At 37.3% G+C, this 14,984-nt stretch overlaps 1 protein-coding gene across 4 annotated transcripts in view; it reads left to right on the top strand.

Moving 5' to 3' along the window:
- The window catches only part of LOC134616766 (netrin-G1-like), a 65,339-nt gene that overhangs the window by 7,761 nt on the left and 42,594 nt on the right, over window positions 1-14,984 (top strand). The gene's annotated exons all lie outside the window — the stretch shown is intronic.

Raw genomic sequence — 14,984 nt, 5'->3', positions numbered from 1 at the left:
TAGGATGAAAAAGGAGCTAGTCTCCAGTCGGGTGTGACGTTCTGGTAAGCTTTTTTTTTTTTTCTATCAAAACACAAACTGAAACCTTTATCAGACCAGTAGATTATCCTGAATGTTCAACATTTACATAACACAGGGCGCATAAAGAACAGAACAGAGACAAACAGAGTCAACATGGTTGGAATATTTTGTATGTTTGTTTGATTTTTCTTGTCAATACAGAATTTGTTCATAGAAAAGATGTCTTATATTTCTTTGCGATGTCATTTTTTATGCATACTATGCTTATGTATAATTTAGGCACACTAATGTTTTATATTTCTTTTTTAGTAATCTATTTTTCTTTTTATTATTTAGTTATTATTACATAACTTAAATTTATTGATTTTATTAAAATATTAATAGCACATGAACTCTCTATCTATTTTGATGTTGGCAAAATACAGAACTAACAAAATATATTGTGGATCAGTTTTCTCCACATTTGTTATGATTCACAGGGACAAAGAAAAAACAATTTTAAGTAAAATAGTTTCAGTTCAATTTCATTCAGTTGTATTTATATACGGACAAATCGCCACAGCAGTTGCCTCGAGGCACTTTATATTGTAAGGCAAAGAGCCTACAATAATACAAAGACAACAGAGAAAACCCAGACAAACATATGATCCCCTATGAGCCGACAGCGGCAAGGAAAAACTCCCTTTTAACAGGAAGAAACCTCGGGGTGAAGGGGAAGAAGACAGGACAAAGACATGCTGTGGAAAAGAGCCAGAGATTAATAAGAACTAATAATAAATACTTCAGTGCAACTTATATTGTTCTGAAATCAGTCTGTCTAGTGAGTCCAGCACTTAAATTCAGACTGAAATATGTCAGTATTTACAAGAAAATCTGTATGTACGACTCCATTCACAAGATGGATGGCATCAGATTTTTTGAACAAGCATTCATAGTTCGCACATGATATAAAGGTTTTGGTGGAATTTACATGTTTCACAGGACTTTTATAATATTTGGTTCTGACTTTGCTACAGAATTTCAGTTCTCCCTTGAGATGCTTTACATAATGTTTTCTATGCGGAACACTTTATTTACAATAGATTACACTGCTTAACAAATGACATCAGCAACACTTGCTGTTTCGCTTAGGAAGTCCCTAAGAAAACATAATGTCATGTTGAAAATAATCAACCTTCGTGGATTTTCCTTCGCTGGATGATTGCATGTGCGTAAAGACACAAGTAGACTGTGTTCAGTCACCAAATTAAATAAATTAAAAAGATTAGCTGAGGACAAACCATACTGATCTGTTGTGAGACTTTTCTGCCTCATTGGTAGGATAGAGCAGTCCCATTAGTGTAAATTCCAGCTGTATGGTAACCCTCAACTATTCTTGCTTCTGACTAGAATGCCTTTCACCTCTGACATGAATTTGGGGTCATGATTATCTAGATCATCAAGAACACAGGCTCCTTCTGGAAACACTTAAATGCCTGTTGTGTGTTTGATCTGTTTACATTCTCAGCTGGCACACATGCAGACTGACACCAGTGACCTTATCCACCAGTGCTTCCTGAGACTTTGTTGAAGATGAGAGGAGCATGCAAATGAGCTCTTTCAGCCAATCACTAAGTTGTCTGTCGTTGTGAGCCGGATCTAATCAGTTTTTCCCAGGAGTTGGTTTTCCTCATAGCGGATGGTCAAAGAATCCTCAATGTCTTGGCTCCCATCCCTTTCTCCATGTGTTTATGATTCCCATTTCCTATTTCGATTGCTGCTCAAGGAAGGTTTTATGCATATGAAAGGTTCATTAATCATTCAACTGTGTTGTGGTTTTGCTAAAATCACAAAGATCCAACTTTTTGAAATAGAGACTCAATATTCAATAATGAGACTCCAGGATATACAGGGTGTAGGAGATGTGTTCTGCATCAAGGAGTTAGCCTTGTTTATATTTTTAGCTGCAGACCTTCAGGGGTTCTTCAGAATGTGTTGGTATTAAGCCTGTTCTCCTACGGTGTGCTATGGTGCTGTCACTCAGTAGCACTCAGCACTGGTATTTTTTACTGTACAGGTTGTGTGAAAGGAAGGAAACAATAAAATTGTAATATTCTGTATTAATACAAATGATCCAATTAAATGTATTTAAAAAGTTGCTGGCCAAATGATAATTATACTATTGTACCACTTGGGCATTAATGAAAATTAGCTGTTAAAACAGAGAAACTAAATAAGTGTTTTTAATTACACAGCTTTTTTCTGTCTCTAAAGGCCATATTAGGCTGGCTTGTGGGGATCTGATAGTAATTCATTCAAGTAGCAAACCACTGGATCAAATGCAGCGAGAAATAAGGTTTAATGTTCAAGCATTTCATAGATAGACTTAATTTTTTGTAGTTCAAGTGCATGAGCATGGATATGTTTACTCCACAAAGCATAAATTAGCATCAGGAAGATGGATCTGGATATACTGGATAAATAAATTCTCTTTTGCTGAATAGACCACCCTGTCAAGAATTTCCCTCTGAAGCTGCCATAGTGTAGTAGTGTCTGGATTGTACCTTTCTGATTAGAGAACCCAGTGGTTTGGTGATTTGAAACGTGGCAGAAGATGAGAGATACTCTGTGCTTCCACAACATCTAAGGATCTGGCAGTTAATCTAAACGAATGAATGTGAGCTCTGAGTTAGGTGTCATCTGCCCACATGCTCTACGCTCTTGAGCCATGCTGGTTCAACCACATCAAGTTGGCAATTGTGTAAACATTTCTGAGAGTGATTCAGTAATCGTGCTTATGCCAGCTACTCTGGGTCTAACTGGGTATATTCTTGTAATTCCTCTGAACTTTATTCAGCTCTCTCAGAATGGATGAAAGAAGTTGTGGCTGCCAGTTTGCCACACGGCCCCCTTTGGAGGCTTAGTAAGGAGAGACGAGACGAGAGCTCCGAGTAAGCTGCTTGGAGACTGCCACATTATTGACAGTCAATGCAGTAGACTTATCTTTGCTGGCAATGACAGCAGTCATTGTGAAATTTCAGTCTGTGTCTTACATGCACGCAGAATTGACGTAATAGACTATAAAAAGACAACTAGATTATGGGGGAGAAAAGGGGACATAACCTTTGATACGTACATTGGATGTGAGGCCACTGACAGATATGGTGAATCTGCAAAATGGCTATTTTCTCATGGCATGTAGGGGCCATGGTTGCATGAATCAGTGAAGACCTATTCTATGAGAAAGTCAAACTACGTCTCACTCTGTGACTTTGGTAAATATTCCCCCTGATCTTGCCAGCTTCCAGTTGTTTTCAATAGATCATGGTGTGCACTTATTAGATTGTGGCCCCAATTGCAGTGAAACATCTTGCGTGTCAACTTCAAGTTTCAAAATACAAAATGCTCATCTGTTAACAAAGCATATATCATGTGTGTTTTTAGGCCTGAGTTGGTGAAATATTTGGTTGTGCAAAGCTTGTAATTAGGGCTAAAACTTGGTAAAGTAAAAAGCGTTAGGTCTTCAATGTCAAGTCTGCACTGATGTTTGGATTAATCTGTAACAAAAAGACCTGAAGCAGATATCAGTGCAAGTCCAGTGATCCTTATTTTCAGCATCTTTCGTGCTTTTGTTAGAGCAGCTTTCCAGCTACCTTCTTCGCTCAACACTTCACACTGTCAGGTCCCTACAACCCACTAAAATAGGGAAGGCTTGACCAGGTGATGAAGAACAGCGGTGTGGGTCAGCCTCCTATGCCACCACACCCTGGACCCACTGCTCCACCCCTCCCCTGCAGCTGCCACCACATAATCACACTCACACTATACCATCAACCTAGTACCAATTGTAAGGCAGAAAAAATTAGATTATATAAAATATGAGAATACATTGTAATTGGTAGCAAAATTTTTAAAATAGAATTAAAATCTGAGCTTATAGAGGAGAAAATTGACCTTACACTGCATAGCATTATTTACAACTGTATAGCTGCTGCAAATTAGTTACATAAAAATACATTTTTTTAAAGGACCGGGACAACTGATTTATCCCCATTTAAAAGAAAAGCAATAATCCAACAATTCCAACTAGTTCAAACATTATTTATGCTTATGGTTTTGACCAAAATCACTTTTTACACTACTCCCAGTTATTCCTATTTCAGCGAATAAAGAAGCAGCATTATTCATTTTATTATTTTGTATAGTTTGTGATCAGCTGTAATCTCTCACTAGTCCAATTTTCTGAGATAAAATGAGGGCCAGCAATAAGTGATGAACATGTCTGTGCAGAACCAGGTTAAGTAGTGGTCTCAGGAGTTATGTGTCTATCTCCAGTTGTGGAACTAACCAAGCAGTTCAGAGGTCAAGCCAGAAACTGTCACTGGACCTCTCTGATCTCTGTACCCCTCCTCCTCGGTGGGGAATTCACTCATCCATGTATTTGTTTGGAGACAGGGAACAGTTGGAGCATTTAACTTGCCGTCACCCCGATGCCCTTGACTCTGTTCTGAACTGGCCCTGCCCAGCACATCATCACCGCACCACTGCGTACCAAGACACCGAGATGACATGCAACATGTCCCCTGACTCCGAGAGAGGAGGAGAGTCATCATTTATTCTTTCACTCGCCTGCCACTTCTTTTGTCTCCTGGCTTTTTAATTTCCTTCTCCCTTGTTTTCTGTCAGCTGATGATGCATAATATCCATGTCTTGTTTGAACATGTGGAGGTTGGATGCTCCATATGAGGTGAGCACTTGACAGATAGAGATATGTCGGCATTATTTCCCCAGGATCTGTGACAGGTTAAATCTTAGAGGGTTGTAAATACAAAGACGGATGAATTATGCATGGAGATATAAAAGAAAATGATGGGCATTGTGGCTTAAATAGGCAGAGTATTCCTGGCTTAATATTCAAAGCATGTTTTCACTCTGATTTAGAGCACATACAGTATTATTGCTGTATATCGTAATTGCTTTATTCTGTTGTCGAGTACACAAAAGCCAGTTTTGACATTTTAATGTGTATATGAAAATACTGCTTCCTGGGCAAAAATTTTACTAATTGTGTTGCTATAATCTCAAATTACACCCCCATGATATTTGCTATCCATATAAAAGTGCATGCCTATTAAGATTATCTATTATCTATTATGAAACGAGAAAGCTTACCATTCTGATTCAGTGAAACAGATGGTTCAGTTCTTATTGTGGATTTGTGAGTTTTACACTCGACTACTTTCACCAGCATGTGATGGAACCAAGCTGGTTGGCACGGCAGATTGTCAGACCGTGATGTTTCTTGACATTATGTTTGCCAACTGCTTTTGAAATCAAGTAAAAATGTGACATACATTTCCACTTAACACAGCTGGGGTCAAGCACACGCAAGTCAGGAAATGCAGGGAGCTTTTTCAGCTGAATTACCAGCATATATTTAAACTTTTATTGTTATAACATTGGCCAGCTGTTTCACAGATTTTTATTTTTATATATGTCTGCAAATCCTAAGCCTTACATTTTTGCTACATATGTCAGCATAGACAGGTGAAAACAGGTGTTACCCTTTTTTGTGGGGGGTTTTGTAATTTATCTGGATAACTCTTGATCCATTATCAAAGTGTATTCACTTTGCTGACTCAGAGGCTCTGTAATTGCTATTCATCAAATTGCTTTCTTGCCAAAGTAAGGTAAATATTATTTGTGACCCCAATCCTTTCATTGGAGCATGTTTAATTTGGATAGCTGGGGTTTTCATTTTCCACAGAGAAAGTTATTAAGCCTATACTGGAAACATTTAGCGAATAGAATAATTCAATGAAAAACACTCCCTTCCACAAACTGTATGTAAGAGAGATTATTGTGAGCTGAATACATCTCAGTACCTCATCATTCTCTGTTTCAACGTCAAAACATTTCATTATGAGTAGTGACACAAAGTTCCATGATTCTGTCAACGATAACCAAACATTATCCATAATTTAAATCTGCCCGATCCCCCCTTCAGAGTTGGTTCATGGAGAAGGTATGCTTTCTAGTGCATTTGTTATGTATTGTTTTAATTTACTTTGAGAAAAAGGACAAAGTCAAAAGACAGAGACAAATATGGCAAGTAGGGTGGGAAGGTTAAGGGAGGGTTGTGTTGGTGTGACAAAAATGTGGGAAAATTCTCAGAATAAAACCCTGTAAACAAGCATGCTTCTGGTCACATACCTGACATCATGTCCTGCCTTTGGGTTTGGAAGCTGCGTGCTTGTAGTCTGAGACCCACAAATCATTGTGATGATTTTCAGCACAAAGTAATTTGGATACAGAAGTTGATGTTTTCCATGCAATTTGAACTTCATGGTACAATGACAGATGCACAAGTACAGATGAACTCATCTGTATACCAAAGTATTCTAGTCTCAAACGTGAGGCCATCTGTTTGACACCTAAAGCCAGAAAGAAATTGTGTCATGCAGTAGGACAATGATGGCAAGCACATCAGCAAAAAAAGAAAAGAATCAAGTGTTGCAATAGCCCAGTCAATGTCAGTAGTTCAGCCTGAATGAAATGCTGGGGCAGGACCTCAACAGAGATGGACATTAATGATTTCTCACAAACCTCAATGAACTGAAGCCACATTGTCAAGAAGAACGGGCCAAAATTCATACACAACAATGTGAGTCTTATAAAGTTATATAGAAAATGATTTCTTTGAGTTGTTGCTGCTAAAAGCAGTTGTAAAAGCTACTGAAACATGGGGTGTACTTAGTTTTTCAGACAAATGCACAGTTCTGTGCAAAGTTTCTTTTTCACAAGACTGTAGTAGGAATATGTATCTCAAAATGATTCACAGGAAATCCACTTACATCATCTATGACATCTTTTTTCCCATAGTTTAGCCACATACAGTTAGTTTGCTACACATGCAAATGCTAGCACGTGTCAAACTCAAGGCCCGTGGGCCAAATGTTGCCCACCAAGTCATTTTATGTGGCCCACGAGAGCTTGTGCACGATTGTCTTAAAATAAGTTTAGTGTACGCTGCCTAAAAGCGCACATTGGCCGTAAAGCGGCATGTATGAAACCACAATGCATTTCGTTTGCTTGAACCTCAGTGAGCCCTGGTACCAGGGATGAGAAGGAGAACAGCTAGTTTAACGTGATGTACCACCAGATCTGTTATTTAAATATAGTAATGTGTGGTATCGACAGAAAGGTCAGAATCTCAGCTAAAAGCTTATTACGCACCAGTCTGCCGTTGTGTACAGTGTTGTCAACCGCTGTTTCTTTTTCCCCAAAAAATGTCATCTGACAAGAAAGCCTACAGCACCAAAGACATTTCAGCTTTCACAATTTATGGAAAACGCTGAACTATGTCTCTAATAAAACCTCTGTGACTTTGTTTCTGTTTTTCGCTTTCTACTATAGAAATCTCTGTTTTTTTATGACTAAAGTTAAAGAAACAACAACAACAACCACAAAAAATGGACAATCTAGGCAATGAGCTACCAGAACTACTTCTGTAATTCTATACATTTATTTCTTACAATTTAAGTCCAAAGAGTCATGCTGACCGATTTCTTTCTTTGTCACAGCAGCTTTTTCCTTAACAGGTAGAAAAAGTAAAATATGTGACTTTACACAGAAAGGGGAGTGTCATGGGTCCGGGCTTCCTAAGATCAAAGTGGGCTGTGTGTGGTCTATAACTGTGCTAGCACATTCGTGGCACTCTACTGGCAAAGACATAATACAAACATGAGTAAATGAGCACTTAAGAAATAATTTGTCATTTCACTGGGCATGGTGCCTGTCACTACCAGTGAGACAGCTTAACTCTTCAAGAGAAGTTATAATTCAGAGCTGTTAATGAAGTGCTTTCCCAGTGAAGATATTGTTGCAGTGACTTCCATGTGAGCATGTTTTGCTTTGCACACCTTGCCTCCTGTAGCTTTTCAGTAAAGACATAAAGGTGACTGGACACTGTCTGCTGCAATTTAAAAAATAAAAAGATATTCTTTCACTATTAAACTGCATTCTTTGCGCTTTCTCAGCCTTCAGTGCTTGTATATCTATTCAGCACCCTTCATGCTTGACAAACTGAATTAAATTCTTATTAAGATATAGTAATTCAATTACTCAAAACCTACTTGGCAGCATGGCTTTCTATTGGTGCCCCCTGAAAAAACTCCACTTGGTTCATCCATCTGTGAAAGATTTTTTTTTTCTAAGATGTGAAGTGCATGTGTGTGTGAAGGACTTCCAATCCCTCAAGACATTGCCTATAATTTTGCCTAGAATAAAGGGTTTTAAGCAATCAAGAAGTTCTCTCATAGGGGAGGAATGCTTTCAAAGCAGTAAACACAGAAGTCTTTGTTGGTGAGATGTTTAACAGGTTACCAGTTATTAGTGTTAAAAACACAGCAAATGTTTTAATTCAATAAAATGCAAAGTGATGTAAAGTATTAAAGCGTTTGAATTTTTTTTATTCAAATGTTTTTGGAAAATAATGTTAGTGCTCTTTTGCCAATTTCCAGAAAAAAAACCATTTTGTTGAATTTCCAGAAAGGCATTTTTGTCAAATGTCTACGGTGCTGGATATGGAGGATTTAGGTTGATCAGAATGATCAATGATTATTGAGCTGATTAATAGATGAGAGGCAGTGTTAATTCATACAAGGAAATTAATCAGAGAGATTGAGCACATGCACTGAAACAAGCACAGTCTATCTACAGCAGTGTGAAAAAGTGTTTCCCCCTTACCGATTGCTTTGCTTTGTTTTGTTTTTTGCATATTTGTCAAAACTCTTTTAGATCATCAAACAAATTTTAATATTAGAAAATTATTCGTGAATGCTTCCATTTTCTATCACTTATCTGGGTTCGGGTCACAAGCTTGAGCAGAGATGCCCAGAATATCAATCTATAGATATATAGAGATATATAGCTTGTATATAAAGATGTATAATTTATTTTTTTTTTTTAAATTAAATTAGTGCCAGGATACGAGAAATGGTCCCTGGAAGAAGAGATTAAAAGTTTAACTTAGGTTTGTATAATGTGATTTTTTTTTTTGTGGCTGGCAAGAATGTCCAAGAATTACATGAGGTCGCATCTGGATATTGGCACCACCTTCATTTGGAGCTAAATGTTCAAAAAGTTGAGTTATAGACTATAGCGTCTACATTTTACTGCTTTACTGTTACAGTATCAGAAGATGTAAATATACATCTTCCTTAAGAAGTTATCCTATTTGTTATTTTTTATATTTAATGAAGCAAGTTAACTTTTGGAATGATGACAGGGGTATTTCAGGCAGATCTAGACTAGCTCTTTCCATCTTCAAGTCTTTAAGCTAAGCAGGCAAAAGGCATATCAATTGCAGCTTCAAATTATCCACAAATATGACCAAAACAATTCTGCACTGTTCTTTTAAGGTGATAATATTTATATTGCATCAGACTATGTTGCCTTTAAAATCTCAAACAAGTCCAAATGAGAAAAATGAAATTTGAAAAGGTCAGGCCTTACAGAGCATTGTTTTATGTTTTTGTATTTTGTTTTTTAAAGAATCATGCACTGAGTAAAAGGGGTCAGACTTGAAAGAGAGAAATGGTTAGGAGATGACAGGCAACTGTTGCAACCCACCTCCCCTTAGGAAACCCAGCCATCATGTTGTCAGGCCATATTGATCGCTGAGAAAGAGTGAAAGAGACTGTGCTGTAAAGAGAGGGAGGAAGTGAGAGAGGAGAGGTAGCGATGTAAAGTACAGAGGGGAAGAGTGTTCGTTTCCAAAAGTGGCTGGTGCGATTTTATCATGCTCAGTGAAATGGTGACATTTCAGTAATGCTTTATTCCTTACTTTGGCATTTCAAATTAATAAAAGCCTCTAATAACTATGCAGACTGAAAAGATGGAGGATGAGTTGACACACTATGAGCTAACACACTGATGAACAATGCAGCAATTTCACTCTCACACTCCCCCATTCTTGCTTTCACTCTTTCAATTTCATCCCAGTTTCTACCAATTTCTTAGAGATGGCCCCTGCATCCCATTGTGAACAGCTAAGGACTGAGTAGGTGTCTTTTGATTTTCTTCTCAATTAGAGTGCGCCTAGAACCAGTGATCGATTTCTATCTGATTCCAAGCTGCTTATATGAAACAAATGAGTCAAATCAATAAAATATTGATTTCACGGCAGCTTATCAATGTATACTTAGCCTGTCAGCATTCTGAGGCAAGAATTGGATTACACTTTAATTCTAATTTAGTTTCAAAATACTTGCAAACTGTAGGGCCAAATAGGACTGAAAGTGAGTGCACTGATGCAAACAGTTACCATTTTGTGGGTTTTATGTGGCAAATGTTAACCAAGACACAAGCCTCTTTACTCAGCAGAAGCAAGTTTACCTGGACTACAGAGTGAAAAATATATTAATTCCAGTGGAATAATTTGTTTATGAGGTCAAATTACTTGGTATTAATAAGTTTGACTTTGGTGAACATGAACTTCCAGGGCTGAAAACATTTGAACGTGACATTTAATGGCAAGAGGTAGATAAGAAGGCGATACAGATTATACTCTTTAGCTGGTATTAGTTCAGAATTATGCCTGAAACAATGGTTTATATGATCTCTTTAGGACTGTTTGGAGTCATTTACTTGCACTTTTGGATTAACTGATTAGATTTAGATCTAATATCAAGGTCATTGTGACCTTATTCTTTAGTTTGTGGACCACCATTCTGAACCCTGATATGATTGCTCATGTCTGGACAGATATATATTGATTTCACTGACACAGGCATGCAAGTAAGACTTTGTATCATGTAAAAACAAAATGGCATTTAGCCAAAATGAAAAAAAAAATTCATGCAAATAAAAGTTTGTTAGAAGGTGTAAATAAATCACTTCCAATCTCCAAATGTAAACACAACCTACTGTTTTGCATTGCTATGGAAACTTGAGCTGGGCTTCTATTATAAGCAAGTTCCATACTTAATATTTGTGTATAAGACATAAACACAAGATGTGCAAGATATCCGTGACTAAACTGGCAAACAAAGAGTATATGTGCTAAAAAGTATAATGTCAATATATGCAGTCACATAAGACAAAGGCTCAAAATGTAATTCTGTGGTTTTTCATGTCTTGCTGGGTCCTTACTATGGGTACAGAAAACAACTCTTCCAAAAATACTGTCAAAGTATTTGGACAATGATTTTTTTTGTAATTCTGCCGCTGTACAACACCACGGTGCATTTTAAATTGAATAATCAAAACGAGGTTGGACTAATCTAGTGACTTTTAGCTTTAATTCAATTGATTTAAAATACTGCGATAATTATGTAAGAAATGCAGGCAATTTTGTAAATAGTTCTCCATTTTTAGACGCTTAAAAATAACTGGACTTTCGGGCAGGTTTATGGCAAGTGAGGGCTGTTTTCTTCTTTCTTTCTTTCATGACAAATTAAGCAGATAAAAAATCTGGAGCTGATTCTTTCTCATGAACTTACATTTGGTAGCTGCCTATGGGAAATCTCAATATGAGGACCAAAGAGCTGCTGGTGCATTTGAAAGAGGTCCATTATTAAACTGAAGAAAAAAATAAATCTATCAGAGAGATGACAAAAACTTCCTAATAGTGGTTAGATTAGCAATCTGGTTCATCCTTAAAGAAAGTGAATCTACAGGCCTGCTCAACAACACCAACAAGCCTGAAAGATCACAGAAGACATCTCGAGTGGATGATCACAGAGTTGTTCCCTTGATTAAGAAAAACCACATCTCAGTGTCTAGCCAAGTCAAAAATAGTCCTGAGGAGGCAGATGTATCATTGATGACATCTACAATGAACAGACACCTTCAGCAATAGAAATACAGACAGTTTAGAAAAGGTGTAAACCACTGCTTAAACTCTATAAAAAGCTCTTAAAGGCAGTGCCCAGTTGTGGGAAAGGATTCTCTGAACATATAAATGCAAGCTTTATGACATAGTATAAGGCCATATTAAGAAAAAAAAGTATTGTTGATCATTTTGAAAATAGTCAAAATTGTATTTTGAGGAAAAAGTTGAAATAATATTTCGAGAAAGACAAACTGCAATATTTGCTATACCCTTTACAAAAAAGCCTTGTGTAGTAGAGTTAGTGGAACGAACTGATCAGCCGTCTTGTGATAAAACATACATCCTCTTTATTGTGCAAGGATGTAACCATCCTTGCATCTAGCCATTAACAGAAATTTCATTTTGTATAAATCCACTCTTCCAAGTTTGTGTGATTTTTCTGACTGAGCCGCCGCAGCCGCAGCTTTCTGCACCAGCTTTCTGCACCAGCTTTCTGCACCAGCTTTTCAGCATCCTTATACTTATCACCACAATATGTTTCCTCCTTCCTTTCCTTCCTTGTTACTAAAGCTGATTCTGAAGTATGATTTCACTAACTCAGAGGGTATAGCATCTATGGCAGTTTGTCTTGAAACAACAATTTTAAACAATATCTCAAAATGATTGATAGTATTTTTTTTTTATGTGCCCCTAATACTCCTTTGTACTTGTACAAGAATGATGGCAAAAGTAAGGATAAGGAAAGGAACAGCTCATAGTCTGAAGAATAGCATATTATCTATCAAACATAGTGGAGACAGTGTTAGATCATGGATCTGTATGGCTGCCAGTGAAACTACTATGGTTTATTTATTATGTGAGTGCTAATATAAATAGGAGAATGATTTTTGAAGAGTACAGGGCTATACAGTCTGTTCAGATTCAGCCAGATGGTGTAGAACTGATCACTGATCACTTCACAGTGCAAGTGGATAATGACCCAGAATAAACTGCCAAAAAAAAAAAAGTTTTTCAAGGCAAAGAAATTGGATAGTTTGATCTTAACCCAGCAGAGTCTGTTTTCCGCTATTTAAAATTATGTTAGTCTGTCCAACCTGTCCAATTTACTTCTGCACCTGTGAACACGCTTGCTTACTTTATACAGACTCAAAACCTTTTAAATTTGAGTGGTGTTTTTTTACACAGAAATATCTGATTGCATTAAGTTTTCTGTCTGACAGGTCTTGACAAGAGAAATATAAATTGTGCCATATAAGTAGGCAAAGAGATAGAAATCTACCAAAGAGAATTAAACATCCACTCTTTATAGCATTGCTAAAGCTTTTTATTGAATTCTGACACAAGAGAGGATATATCCCACACAAAGCAGATACCTACAACCAAGCACACACAGCAATACACAGATACACATGGGTGTATAAACATACACATCCACATATCCACATATACAAGCAAAATCAGCCACACAAATACACAAGTACAAAACACTTTAATTCACTTCTCCATACATAAATGCACAATTTCATACACAGACTCAAGTGCTCACCTCCACCATCCCCCATGATAATAAGGCAGTGTTAAATATACCCCACTGGAACTCTGCCACATGGGATAGATAATGAGGCCAGGTGTTAATTAATGTGGAGTGCGTTTCTCCTAGTCTGTTGACACCCTGTGAATCCCAATCAAGACTGGGGCACTGGATCGTGGTGCGCTTGATTTGCCAAGCAGTGTACTTTAAAAGGCCAGACTGGCTGTGCTGCAACCCTCAAAGGGACTCCTTTGGCAAGAGCTGTGTTCCAAAGGGCGGAGTGTTTGGCATGTGGCAAATTGAAACACGAGCGCCGGGAGAAGTTTGTGTTTTCGTTTTGATCAAACGTCTGCACCAATAGCAAATTACAACGCCCTCTGATATGTTGTTTGCATAACTATCTCATGCATATGATTTTATCTGCAGTATGCGGTGTCATGCATGACACTCAGAGGAACATACTGGTGTATTTGCACAGTTTTCTCAAATAACCATTGAGTATGTCTTATTTATTACCTTTGATGGGCATAAAAATTCTTGCTATTACATTTGTCATGGGGCCACATTTTTTGTCATGAGTTTAAGGACTAGCTAATCTTAATTTCCTGTTTTATTTTGAAAATACTTCATATCTTGTCTTTTCTTCTTATCTTTGTTTTCCTGCCTTTTGTAATGTCTGCCCTAATTGTTTTCACTTGTGTGACATTGTCAGTCTCCCCTGAGAATGCATATATAGCCTAACATCGATATATAAGTCCTTTATATAGCCTCTTTTTCAGATTTTTTGTTTTCCATGTTCGGTTTTGTATATCAATCTGTTTGTCCAACCTTGTGTCCTTGAGGATTTTTTTCCCCTACGTTATTTTTTTTTTTCCTTCGTTAGATGTAATATTTTTCTGCCATTTTTATGTAGCATCTTGAGTTCCTACCTTTTGTAACTGGTAAATGGTAAATGGACTGGTTCTTATATAGCGCTGTGCTACTCTACCCGAGCACTCAAAGTGCTTTATACAACTTGCTTCATTCACCCATTTACAGGCATTCTTTCTTTACTTTCTATGCAGTCAAGGGTTAAAGTGAGATTCAGAAGGTGGGGGAACCCTAATATCTGTGCAGTGGCTCAGCACAGGGGAAAAAGATCACAATAATTTCTGTTGTGAGCTTCAGTAGATTTTCTTAGTCTGCAGGATATGATCAGCTGATCTGCTGCTGATTGTGGATTTACACATCTGAATCAAGCAAGATGTACACAGTTTGAGAAGTTATCATGCCTGATGTCCATCCCCTTCACTGACACTATACTGTTTATACTCACAGTATAAAGTTGGAATTCAGTCACTTAATTTGAATTAATCAGCTTAATGCAAAATGATCTCTGCTACACTTGATGTAAACCTAAATCTGACCACGAGCACCACAGCCACTGTGAATTCTACTGCAAGCTAACCTGCTTATCCTGCACAAAACTATCCAGTATTTTCATGCAACATTTGAATAACACAGGCATAGTATACTTAGTTTGTTTTGCAGGAGGTTTCACAATATGAAAATACATAATTTATCAAAACACATCCTATACAAAACCAATATGTGATTAAAATTATGACATCAGATATA

Source organism: Pelmatolapia mariae, linkage group LG18, assembly GCF_036321145.2.
Source record: "Pelmatolapia mariae isolate MD_Pm_ZW linkage group LG18, Pm_UMD_F_2, whole genome shotgun sequence".
NCBI lineage: Eukaryota > Metazoa > Chordata > Actinopteri > Cichliformes > Cichlidae > Pelmatolapia > Pelmatolapia mariae.
The sequence above is the reverse complement of the archived record's forward strand: the minus strand, read 5'-3'. Positions and strand labels throughout refer to the sequence as shown.